General features: G+C 40.0%; 1 non-coding gene across 1 annotated transcript; it reads left to right on the top strand.

Moving 5' to 3' along the window:
- Nucleotides 1-9,239: 9,239 nt before the first annotated feature.
- Trnas-cga lies at nucleotides 9,240-9,314 on the top strand. The gene has a single exon. It is a non-coding gene; the product is annotated as a tRNA-Ser (tRNA).
- Nucleotides 9,315-12,399: the final 3,085 nt, after the last annotated feature.

Genomic DNA, 12,399 nt, shown 5'->3' with positions numbered 1-12,399 from the left:
ACTCCACAGCGGCGCGCACAATCAGTAGTGTGGTTTGCAGAAACAAAATCGCCGATTACTGTGCAAAGAAATTATTGTTGTGTGTATGAATGTGATCGACCTGATGTGAAAACAATTAAGGAATGGTATAGGAAGTTTCTGGCAACAGGAAGTGTTCTGAAACATTCTGGCAGTTCATGTTACTGAGTTTCAGAAGAGACAGTGGAGGACATCAGACAAACATTTCTAAGAAGCCCATGTAACCCAATTCGTCAAGCATCTAGGCAACCTGATGTTCCTCGATCAACATTGTATCGTGCAGTTCACCAACATCTTCGTATGTGTGCGTACGAAGTGCAAATTCTGTAACATCTGACGCTGAACGACAAACCACGCCGACAACAATTTGCTGCAGATATGCTGCAGCGTATTGATATGGATGCCAGCTTTCTGGAAAGATGTTTATTCTCAGATGATGCAGCCTTTCATCTATCAAGAAGGGTTAATAGGCATAATGTTTGGGGTTCGCAAAATCCACATGTTGTCACTGAACATGTTTGTGATATCCCTAAACTAAACATCTGGTGCGGGCTAATGCACCACAGGATTGTTGGATCGTTCTTCTTCTCGGAACAAACAGTGAATGGGTCAGTGTATCTGGACATGTTGGAACAGTTTGTGTACCCTCAGATACAAGACTTGCAAACCAACATCATTTTCCAACAAGATGGAGCTTCCCCGCATCAAAGGCCGTTCGGAAGTTCCTGGATAGGAAATTTCCCAATCGTTGGATCGAACGCGGAGGACCCATTGCCTGGCCAACACATTCACCCAACTTTACACTTCTTGATTACTTCATATGGGGATTCATGAAGGACAGCGTGTATGCGACCAAAGTGGACGATAGTCCTTCGTTGCGACATCGTATCACTAATGCGATTGCAACAATAACAGAGGAAATGTTGCAAAGAACTTGGCAAGAAATTGAATATAGACTCGATATTCTTCGTGCTACAAATAGTTCAAATGTAGAGCTGTATTGATGATACATAAATAAATTCTTTGAGATGCTCTACAATGTGGTGCATTTTCATTGTCATGTCTACTGTGGTTTTTTCTTCTTTGGTCTTTGAAATCAGGGAGGTTTGAGTGGAACACCCTGTTATTATGCTATGGGAGATATTCTCCTGCGCTTGTATAGGACCTGTGGCAGTAATCGAAGACACGCTGACAGCTGCCAAACACCTATATCCCTTCATGTTTGATGTCTTCTTTCAGCAGTTTAATTGTCCGTGTCTCGGAGCTAGAACCGTGCGACTGTGGTTTGAGGGGCATAATAGTGAGCTCACGTTGATGTCTCGACGTCCAAACTCGCCTGATGTAAATCCTACGGAACCCATCTGGGTCGCTGTCGGGCGCCATCTATGCGTAGGCAAATCACCAACCCGTTATATACGCGAATTACACGGCCTGTGCGTGGACATCTAATGCCACATACCTCCAACAAACTGTCGGATCCCTGATATGCAGAATCAGTTACGTATTTCCTTCCAAAGACGGACAAACAAGCTATTAAGCAGAAGGTCGTAATGTTTTGGCTCACCAGTGTACACAGAGTAGGGATGCCGTTTATCGCTGAAATAACCGTTTTTCGGTTCCGCCTATCCTTTTCGCTTGCAGTTTGATGACTGTTAAAACCGCTCAAAATAACCGGTTTCTGAAATAACCTTTTTTTCAATTTTTATTGCTGTTACTTCCACCAATAAACGTAGAATAGTAACTCTAGTGAAGGAGTAGGAGATCGCAATCGACATGCGGCAGAAATCGGTCCCATTGTCTCCAGCAAAAGTGGCGAAGATGATGAGGACAACGGTCGCAGGTTCGAATCCTGCCTCGGGCATGGACGTGTGTGGTGTCCTTAGGTTAGTTAGGTATAAGTAGTTCTAAGTTCTAGGGGACTAATGACCACAGCAGTTAAGTCACATAGTGCTCAGAGCCATTTTTTTGAAGAGGACACGTGCGACCACAGCGAAGCAAAAGGTAACAAGACGATGACTTTCCTGAATCGTCACTTTCGAATGGTATCAGTTTCTCGTCCTGAAGCAGTCACAAAATAAAAGGTTCAGTTATTATCCCAAGTTTACTGCAAGGCAATAAAATTATGTGTATATCGATCAAATTTACCTTCTCTTACAAGAAATACGGGGTGATTCAAAAAGAATACCACAACTTTAAAAATGTGTATTTAATGAAAGAAACATAATATAACCTTCTGATATACATCATTACAAAGAGTATTTAAAAAGGTTTTTTTTCACTCAAAAAGAAGTTCAGAGATGTTCAATATGGCCCCCTCCAGACACTCGACCAATATCAACCCGATACTCCAACTCGTTCCACACTCTCTGTAGCATATCAGGTGTAACAGTTTGGATAGCTGCTGTTATTTCTCGTTTCAAATCATCAATGGTGGCTGGGAGAGGTGGCCGAAACACCATATCCTTAACATACCCCCATAAGAAAAAATCGCAGGGGGTAAGATCAGGGCTTCTTGGAGGCCAGTGATGAAGTGCTCTGTCACGGGCTGCCTGGCGGCCGATCCATCGCCTCGGGTAGTTGACGTTCAGGTAGTTACGGACAGATAAGTGCCAACCTTTTTCGTAGGACTCTCCATACAGTGGATTGTGGAATTTGCAGCTCTCTGCTAGCTCTGCGAGTCGATTTTCCTGGGCTGCGAAGAAATGCTTGCTGGATGCGTGCTACATTTCCATCACTCGTTCTCGGCCGTCCAGAACTTTTCCCTTTGCACAAACACCCATTCTCTGTAAACTGTTTATACCAACGTTTAATACACCACCTATCAGGAGGTTTAACACCATACTTCGTTCGAAATGCACGCTGAACAACTGTCGTCGATTCACTTCTGCCGTACTCAATAACACAAAAAGCTTTCTATTGAGCGGTCGCCATCTTAGCATCAACTGACGCTGACGCCTAGTCAACAGCGCCTCAAGCGAACAAATGTACAACTAAATGAAACTTTATAGCTCCCTTAATTCGCCGGCAGATAGTGCTTAGCTCTGCCTTTTGTCGTTGCAGAGTTTTAAATTTCTAAAGTTGTGGTATTCTTTTTGAATCACCCTGTATTTTGAATGTTTCCTCTTTGTACGATGTCACAAGTTTGCTGTGTCTCAGCCTGTTACTAATCTTTTAAAGCGAATGGAGCATTATACTCCGTTGTTACCGAACTTCCTAAGTATTCTCAAACTAGGGACGGTAACGTTCTGAACTGCACCTGCTGTCAGAGGCCACTGTGGAGAATCGTTGTGCGAAGTCTTCTGGACAGGTTAATTGTGCTTGTATGGCTGCAGATATAAATATAGCGTGGAGCGTGTAACGACATGATAATCGCTAGACGATAATACACGTTTAAAATAAACACGTGTTCCATAAAGTAAAAAGGAACATGTTTTTATGCCTTTCATCTACCGGATTTTAAATTAATTATCTGACATATTTCAATATACACGCCTGCATGTTGTATACGTAACAGATAGTACCACCTGTGTTGAAGGAGGGAACTGTTTATTTAGATGTTTTCGTTTTCCTTCAGACAACGAGTAACGGTGTAATTGCTATGTTTTTTTTTTTATTTCTACGATACTTTTTCTCAAAAGTTAAATAATACGCAAACAGTAAAATGTGTAGTGAGGAAAACGAAAGTATGTAAACGTTTTAATTGTCTGTAAGAGACTGGCACTGGTGAGTAAATTGTCTGTGGCTGGCTGGCAATTTGGCAGTGTACGAGCTTGAAACGCAGTGATATGAAAACTTGATATCTGGGAGAAAGGCATTGCTTGCGGTAACTGCAGTGGCGACGTATTGAGGAGGGAAGAAGAAATTGTGACGAGATGTAAAAGTGCCACAGAGATGCCACGAAAATCATGAAGTCGACGGTAACAATCCAATTAAGTTCGACTTATTGTTGTAAAGCGTAGCTTCTCAGTGATTATTTCCGTACTTCTTTCGACAATTTCATTAGTAGACATTTAACGAACTTGCGTTTTCATTAATAACTTTATAAACTATCGTCATAAAGCAGCGTTAGATATTACGTAAAGTTCGGCACTTACTGGTAAAAGTCGTATAAAGTCGCTTCGCGACATTCACGAAAATCTTGATTTCATTAGTTGCACAGTATCTATCACGATAGAAGCAGTGTTTCCTATGCGTGATTAATAATACGATGCATGTAGGTATTAATGCATCACTGTCTTATTATTATTATTAGCCATGTGGTTACATTCTTCTATGTTATTTTGCTTTGTGATAAGGAAATGTATCAGAAGTATTGACGTCGGCAACCTTCCGTTCAAGACGTCAACATGATTGATTTTCCTTCTTCTTTAAAATTCCGGTTTCAGATTTCTGCAAACCTCGGAATAGGTTTGCTTTCGTGTAAACAGTAGCTGATGAAGACAGGAATAATACTTCAGAAAAGAAATTCTTCAAACCAAGAAAATGTGTTGTAGATTGTTTACAACTGCTTTAATAAAAGAAAACGGGGCTAAACTTTACATAACTTTACTGGTAGGGTTCAATAGTGTTTAAGCAGTGCAAAACAAGTTTTGGTGTAGTGTTTTCCCGAGGTCACGGAATCAATACGCACAAGCGCAATAGGACCGATAAACAACTCCTACCATAGCAAATTGAATATATCTCTTCGTCCAAGTATCCTTTCCCTAGGTTCTTGCCGAAACGCCATCTCTCCCAATGTGTTCTCTCTTCTTGGTCTTCTTTTTCGACGACTTAGTTTGATTGGTTCGTCCGTTGTACACTGCCCAGCTAATAATATGTGGTGTTACAAGCCTTTAGTTTGCGTGAAATCAGCCAGTTTGCGTATCCATAAACTAAATTCACACAGAAACATGATGTGATCCAAATTTCCGTATTTGGCTACCACTTGCTTCTCGGCGAGGGAATGGTCTTTATACGACAGCCAAGAATGCATCGACTCGCGCCACCCACATCCATATCCACTGCAAACCACACTGAAGATCAATAAGAGGGTATCTGGTATAGTTGTTGGGCCCTGTCGTTCGGTATGTTTCTCCAGACGGACGCTTCCTGTGTCCAAGAGAACAACCTTGGTATTAAAAGTTTAGAGAGGTTTACCACACCATCTGCAGAAAAACAGCGAACGAAATGTTTCCAAACAGACCAGAACTTGATTTTGTAGTTTGCGCTCCTTTCCCGTCAAATGATGTCGTGGAACTCAGTCGTAGCCGGCCGCTGTGACCGAGCGGCTCTAGGCGCTTCAGTCCGGAACCGCGCTGCTGCTACGGTCGCAGGTTCGAATTCTGCCTCGGGCATGGATGTGTGTGATGTCCGTAGGTTAGTTAGGTTTAAGTAGTTCTAAGTCTAGGGGACTGATGACCTCCGATGTTAAGTTCCATAGTGCTTTGAGCCATTTGAACCATTTGATTTGAAGTCAGTCGTATACAGCGCCTACATCAGTGCCACAACCAACTTTACACGCAGAAATAGTAATTCACATATTAAATCACTTCACTCCTACGTCTACTAAAGCATTCACACATTTCTTTCTCGTGAACACAAAATTTCTACAACCGCAATCAGCTATTAGCACTTCTGTTCCACTTTAACAACGGAAAGCGACCTTTATTTCAGTGAGGCTACCGTTGATCTCTATGCACAGCTGTATGCTACGTTTGTGGGCTCCTATCAGGAAATATGTACTGTTAATTGCAAGGAGATGTTTACATCAGATTTTCTACACGGCTCGAAGAAATAGTGTAAGATTCTTTTTTTTCTCATTTTACCATACTGATCAAATTACCTGTAACGAGTCTAGGATTCTTGTTATTTAAAGTGATGTAACCATTCTAGTAATTTAATTACTGGACTCATATGCAAATGACCTTTGTTGAAATCCAGGGTAGTCAGATGTAAATCCTTTACAGTGTTTTCCTACACCACTGAAGTCAATACCAATTTGGTTCCTTCAAGAAGACCGCCTTTCATTCATTATCCAAATCAGTTCCTGCTATGTCTCTGACAACTTTTAAATGGACGACGCACTCTTGATTCCGTGTTCCGTCTTACACCCTCCATCACTTTTAATCTGTTAATATTTGTTAACCTGTGCTCCAAGTTGTTCTTTGCCTGTGCCCCATCTCTGCCAGTCGTTCTTAGTACTATATGTAGTATATTATTTGAGAACGGACAATAAAAGGAACGCTGTTATGAGTTGGATGAGCACTCCCAGATGACATCATCATTTGAAGATCCAGAAGCGTGCAGAAGTGTACAACTCCGATGTTAGGACCATATCGATGAAATTATGCCGAGTTTTCCTGTATATAGATTTTATGTTCCCTTCTCATGAAGACCAAGAAAACAAAAGTATGGAACTGAAGGCGTGCACAAACGGCTACTTGCATAAAGCTAGTTAGAAGTATATAATATTGTAGTGAATGCCTGGAGATCGCTGTTCACAGCCGTTATTGGTAAAGAATGTGTGGTATAATGTCGTAACGGCGAGGAACAATACATTTGTCTGGAGAAATGGTATGTTTTTCTCGCAAGAAAAAGAAAGAAGTCAATAAATTTATTTTTATTAATCAAATAATACCTTTGTAACCAATCATAACTGATTTCTGTCAGATTTAACATTGAATACGACGCGTAATTATTTCCATTCTGAACTCATACTTACAGCGAATTTTTTGCGCAGCTGTCATTCCAGTCTCTTAAAATGGTGGAAGAACGACATCGCTGCCGTCCGTCTATTCCAGGATCTTAGAGCGTATTCTACGCTTAAATATTGATATACCCGGCTAGGAAAGACGATTTTCTCGAAGAATCGGAATAGATTCAGGAAAACTACTCTGGTAAAATTTAAATCGGTTTATAAATACGAGATTTAGGGAATGGTCAAAAATATGAAGGGATCAAAAACACAACAAATTACCGTAGCTAATACAGTGTGCAAAACCTGCAGGCATTCAGAACAGCTTTCAGACCTCTCGGAATGTATAAATACGGGTCCTGTGTAGTTTTCAAGGAAATCGTCCACCATTATTCCACAGGGAAATAGCCCCAGGTTCAAATAACGATAATGGAGGTGGACACCAATCACGCAGCCATCTCTCCCATGTACACCACAAAGGCCAGGTAACGGTGAGGGGAGTGGATACCAATCATACACCTTTCTGTCCAAATAAGACTCTCTTATTTGTTGTTGTGGTCTTCAGACCAAAGAGTGATTTAATGCAGTTCTCCATGCTACTCTATCCTGTGCAAGCCCCTTCATCTCCGAGTAACTACTGCAGCCTATATCCTTCTCAATCTGCTCAGAGTATTCATATACTGGCCTCCCTCTACGATTTTTACCCTTCACGCTTCCCTCCAGTACTAAATTGGTGATTGCTTGATGGCTCAAAACGTGTCCCACCAAACGATCTCTTATTGTAGTCAAGTTGTCCCACAAATTCCTCTTCTCCCCAATTCTGTTCAGTACCTCCTAATTAGTTACGTGATCTACCCATCCAGTCTTTTGTAGCACTACATTTCAAAAGCCTCTTTTCTCCTCTTGTCTACACTGTTTATCGTCCAAGTTTCACTTCCATACATGGCTACACTCTATACAAATGCTTTCAGAAAAGACTTCCTGACACTTAAATCTACACTCCTTGTTAACGAATTGGTCTTCTTCAGAAACACTTTCCTTGCCATTTCCAGTCCACATTTTATATCTTCTCTACTTTGACCTTCATCAATTATTTTCTTGCCCAAACAGCAAAACTCATCTACTACCAATTAGCAAAACTCATCTACTACCTTGAGTGTCTCATTTTCTAATCTAATTCTCTCAGCATCACGTGATTTAATTTGACTCGTTTTTCTTGTGTTGATGTTCAGATGTGAAAATTACCGAACAATCAGTTTAATAAGTCACGGATGCAAAAAACTAATGCGAATTCTCTACAGACGAATGGAAAAACTGGTAGAAGCCGACCTCGGGAAAGATAAGTTTGGATTCCGTAGAAATGTTGGAACACGTGAGGCAATACTGACCCTACGACTTATCTTAGAAGCTAGATTAAGGAAAGGCAAACCTACGTTTCTAGCATTTGTAGACTTAGAGAAAGCTTTTCACAATGTTGACTGGAATACTCTCTTTCAAATTCTGAAGGTGGCGAGGTAAAATACAGGGAGCGAAAGGCTATTTACAATTTGTACAGAAACCAGATGGCAGTTATAAGAGTCGAGGGGTAAGAAAGGGAAGCAGTGGTTGGGAAAGGAGTGAGACAGGGTTGTAGCCTCTCCCCGATGTTATTCAATCTGTATATTGAGCAAGCAGTGAAGGAAATAAAAAAAAATTCGGAGTAGGTATTAAAATACATGGAGAAGAAATAAAAACTTTGAGGTTCGCCGATGATATTGCAATTCTGTCAGAGACAGCAAAGGACTTGGAAGAGCAGTTGAACGGAATGGACAGTGTCATGAAAAGAGGGTTTAAGATGAACATCAACAAAAGCAATACGAGGATAATGGAATGTAGTTGAATTAAGTCGGGTGATGCTGAGGGAATTAGATTAGGAAGTGAGACACTTAAAGTAGTAAAGGAGTTTTGCTATTTGGGGAGCAAAATAACTGATGATGGTCGAAGTAGAGAGGATATAAAATGTAGACTGGCTATGACAAGGAAAGCGTTTCTGAAGAAGAGAAATTTGTTAACATCGAGTATAGATTTAAGAGTCAGGAAGTCGTATCTGAAAGTATTTGTATCGAGTGTAGCCATGTATGGAAGTGAAACATGGACGATAACTAGTTTGGACAAGAAGAGAATAGAAGCTTTCGAAATGTGGTGCTACAGAAGAATCCTGAAGATTAGATGGGTAGAGCACATAACTAATGAGGAGGTAATTACTATTAAAAACAGTCTTGATCACGATTTATTTTACAAGTTGACCGGTTTCGACCACTACTGTGGTCATCTTCAGACCATTGAGTAGGAACCCCTTTCTGTTGGAGATATCAGCGCACACTCCGCTGCAGAGTGAAAATCTCATTCTGGAAACATCCCCCAGGCTGTGGCTAAGCCATGTCTCCGCAATATCCTTTCTTTCAGGAGTGCTAGTTCTGCAAGGTTCGCAGGAGAGCTTCTGTTAAGTTTGGAAGGTAGGAGACGAGGTACTGGCAGAAGTAAAGCTGTGAGTACCGGGCGTGAGTCGTGCTTCGGTAGCTCAGTTGGTAGAGCACTTGCCTGCGAAAGGCAAAGGTCCCGAGTTCGAGTCTCGGTCGGGCATACAGTTTTAATCTGCCAGGAAGTTTCATATCAGCGCACACTCCGCTGCAGAGTGAAAATCTCATTCTGGAAACATCCCCCAGGCTGTGGCTAAGCCATGTCTCCGCAATATCCTTTCTTTCAGGAGTGCTAGTTCTGCAAGGTTCGCAGGAGAGCTTCTGTTAAGTTTGGAAGGTAGGAGACGAGGTACTGGCAGAAGTAAAGCTGTGAGTACCGGGCGTGAGTCGTGCTTCGGTAGCTCAGTTGGTAGAGCACTTGCCCGCGAAAGGCAAAGGTCCTGAGTTCGAGTCTCGGTCGGGCACACAGTTTTAATCTGCCAGGAAGTTTCATTTTCTGATAGCTTCTCAATGCATTTCTTATAAATTTATAATAGTTAGTTTCTTATATAGTCTCCTCTTAAGCTAACTTAAATCTACTGAGCTCAGATACTAAACTAAGGGACGAGGCAATGCAGCAGCACATAACAAATTAACACAAACAGCAATGCAAAAAAATGGAAAATTGCAAAGCAAGCTACAGTAAATATAAATTACCAAGCAATGCAACATTACAACTAACATGAGCCAATGTACAGTAGCAAGAAAAATAAGTCAGTAGTAAAATTAGCTTAACAGAGTAACACAATTTAAAATTCAGTAGCACTATGCCTGGCAAACAGCAGCAGCAAATATAAAAAATATAAAACTTATATCTATACATGACAAAGCTCAAGCAGAAAAGATATTACAGTAAAAACAACAATGCAGATAAGGGAAATGTATATTCACATCTTAATATCTATGTAATTAAAGTGGTGCACCACAACAACTGATTGTAAAAAGAAATATTACCATGTACTTGAAAAGAAAATTATGTCTTACTGTTACTAGTTCCTTCTTATTGTTCTTTCCTTTCCAAGTGCTCCTTTTTTAAAGAATGTGGATCATAAAATAATTATTTAATAGATCTGTTGACAGGAAGTGTTCACATTAGCAAATGCATCTAAGTTTATTTTATAAAACTAATGCTGTAACACAGCTGGAAAACAGGTATCAAATGAAATAAGCAATTACACAAACCAAAGCATAAAAACATCATTCAATAGCTATGTGGCATTTCGTAAGTCAGTAGCTCTCAACTCTCATAGAAAGACACTTGTCATAATCAGGTGTGCAGATGTACGAATATTTCCCATCAATTCATAAGCATTGCAGTAATTAGCACAAAGTACGAGTAATCATATGTTTTCAGGTAATGAGCATGTAATATTTGCGATGCTTTCTACAAAGGAATGAGGGTGTCGCATTTGCAATATTTTCTCTAAAGGAATGTCAATGGCGAGGATAAAGGCCTGCCTTTTTTCCTTTTTTTTTCTACCTGTGCTTCCGGAAAGGCACACCCTAATGGCTTGTTCTCCAGGTGTTTGACACAGCTGCGTGCCCACAACGCATTACGTGCAGGTGGTCACTTAACTTTCTTACGGAAATATTTACGACACGAGTTTCCGCTACAGTGACAGTCTCACATAAAAATATTTCACAGGTCAAGAATTAGCGTTGCAAATCTGTAGAAAGAAAATCCTATAAATATAACAGTGTCCAAAAAAATTTTCGCCGGCATTGTGATACATTCACGCATTTACACACATTTCATAACTCTTAAAGTACGATTCTTGGTTTCCAACATCCTTTTCACAAGTCAAGAGCCCCTACCCACTATTCATTACTCCTTACCTTATTACACATATATGTATCCATCGACACTCGTCAATATTTCGTCATTATAAATATGAAGCATAATCAAATAACTCATATAGCCTCAGCCTATTAATCGTAAACATACCTCAGCAGCATAATACACATCGTCGTCGTAAAAATAACATCATAACACCTCAGTCAAATCTCAAAATCGTCGTAGCTTCCTCCAATAATTAAAAAAATTCTCTGCTCATGTCAAAAGTGTCATCTGCCTCAAACGTACTTTAAAAATCATGAATCCATACCAAATACATCATTCAAAGCTCTCATAGTATCACAATGGTTCCGAAAAAATATGAGCATTTCACAAAGTACAGACAAAATACAATTTCATAAGTGTGAAGTTATCCAACTGTGTAATTGCGTAAACATCTGTCACTGATGTAACAAAAAAAGTTTATCTCTCAGTTACATGATCAGATAGCTGTGTAATTTGTGTGTTAGAGAAATATGGTACCGATGTGTAAAGTTGTATAAGCAAATACCATATTAGCTAGGGTTCCTTGTGGTTGCCAAACACATGGTACACAAAGGCGTATACCCCCCTGAGGATTAATGTAATTATACCCTCAGGTGTTACAGATTACAGCAATGGAATGAAATGTATCACTGAAAACCTTTTTATCATTGTACTTCAAATATCTTTAAAAATAAATGTTTTAAGTACAAAATTAATCACTCAAATGCGTGTCCTGTAGCGCTAAATGTGCGTCTTGCTGTAAGATAATTCTGTGGAAGTGTCGTACTTATCGTCCTCTGAAAGCTAAGTTCTGCAGAAGTCAATGTACTTACCTCATGATAAACAAAAGTGAAATGCTTTATGTATAGATATCTTAGTCATTACGCTTATTGCCGTGATGAGGAAAGTACTGCGCTGTAACGTATTGTTGTGCTACGGAAAAGGCAGTCTCATTGTAGCTATACCACAAAAGTTACTACTAAAACCTGTTTTACTTTCCAGAATAAAACAGAAAACTGTGCAGATATAAAACAGAAACACCACAAAAGCAACATTGTAAATTTTCACTCATTAGTAGCGTCGTGATAAAACCGTGTAGTTGTCACATAAACTAACCACTGTGTCGTCTGGTATCTCACAGAAAGTACTTTAAACCCAGAATGTATTTTCAAGTAAACCAAAATGTTGCATTAAAATCTCATTAGCAGTACTGGTAAATGTTCTAAGTATGTAAGCCTGATAGTCGTTACGTAATCGTGCAACTAACAAGCAAGAATGTACAAATACAACACTGTGTCGTCTGTTCACTATAACAATGCATTCGTAATTTCTGTTTAAAAATGTTCCCTAGGTTCTAGACTGGATATTTAACTTCAAACATAGTTGTATGT

The sequence above is a fragment of the Schistocerca piceifrons genome, chromosome 1 (assembly GCF_021461385.2).
Source record: "Schistocerca piceifrons isolate TAMUIC-IGC-003096 chromosome 1, iqSchPice1.1, whole genome shotgun sequence".
Lineage (NCBI taxonomy): Eukaryota > Metazoa > Arthropoda > Insecta > Orthoptera > Acrididae > Schistocerca > Schistocerca piceifrons.
Note: the sequence above shows the minus strand (reverse complement) of the source record. Positions and strands in the feature narration are given on the sequence as shown.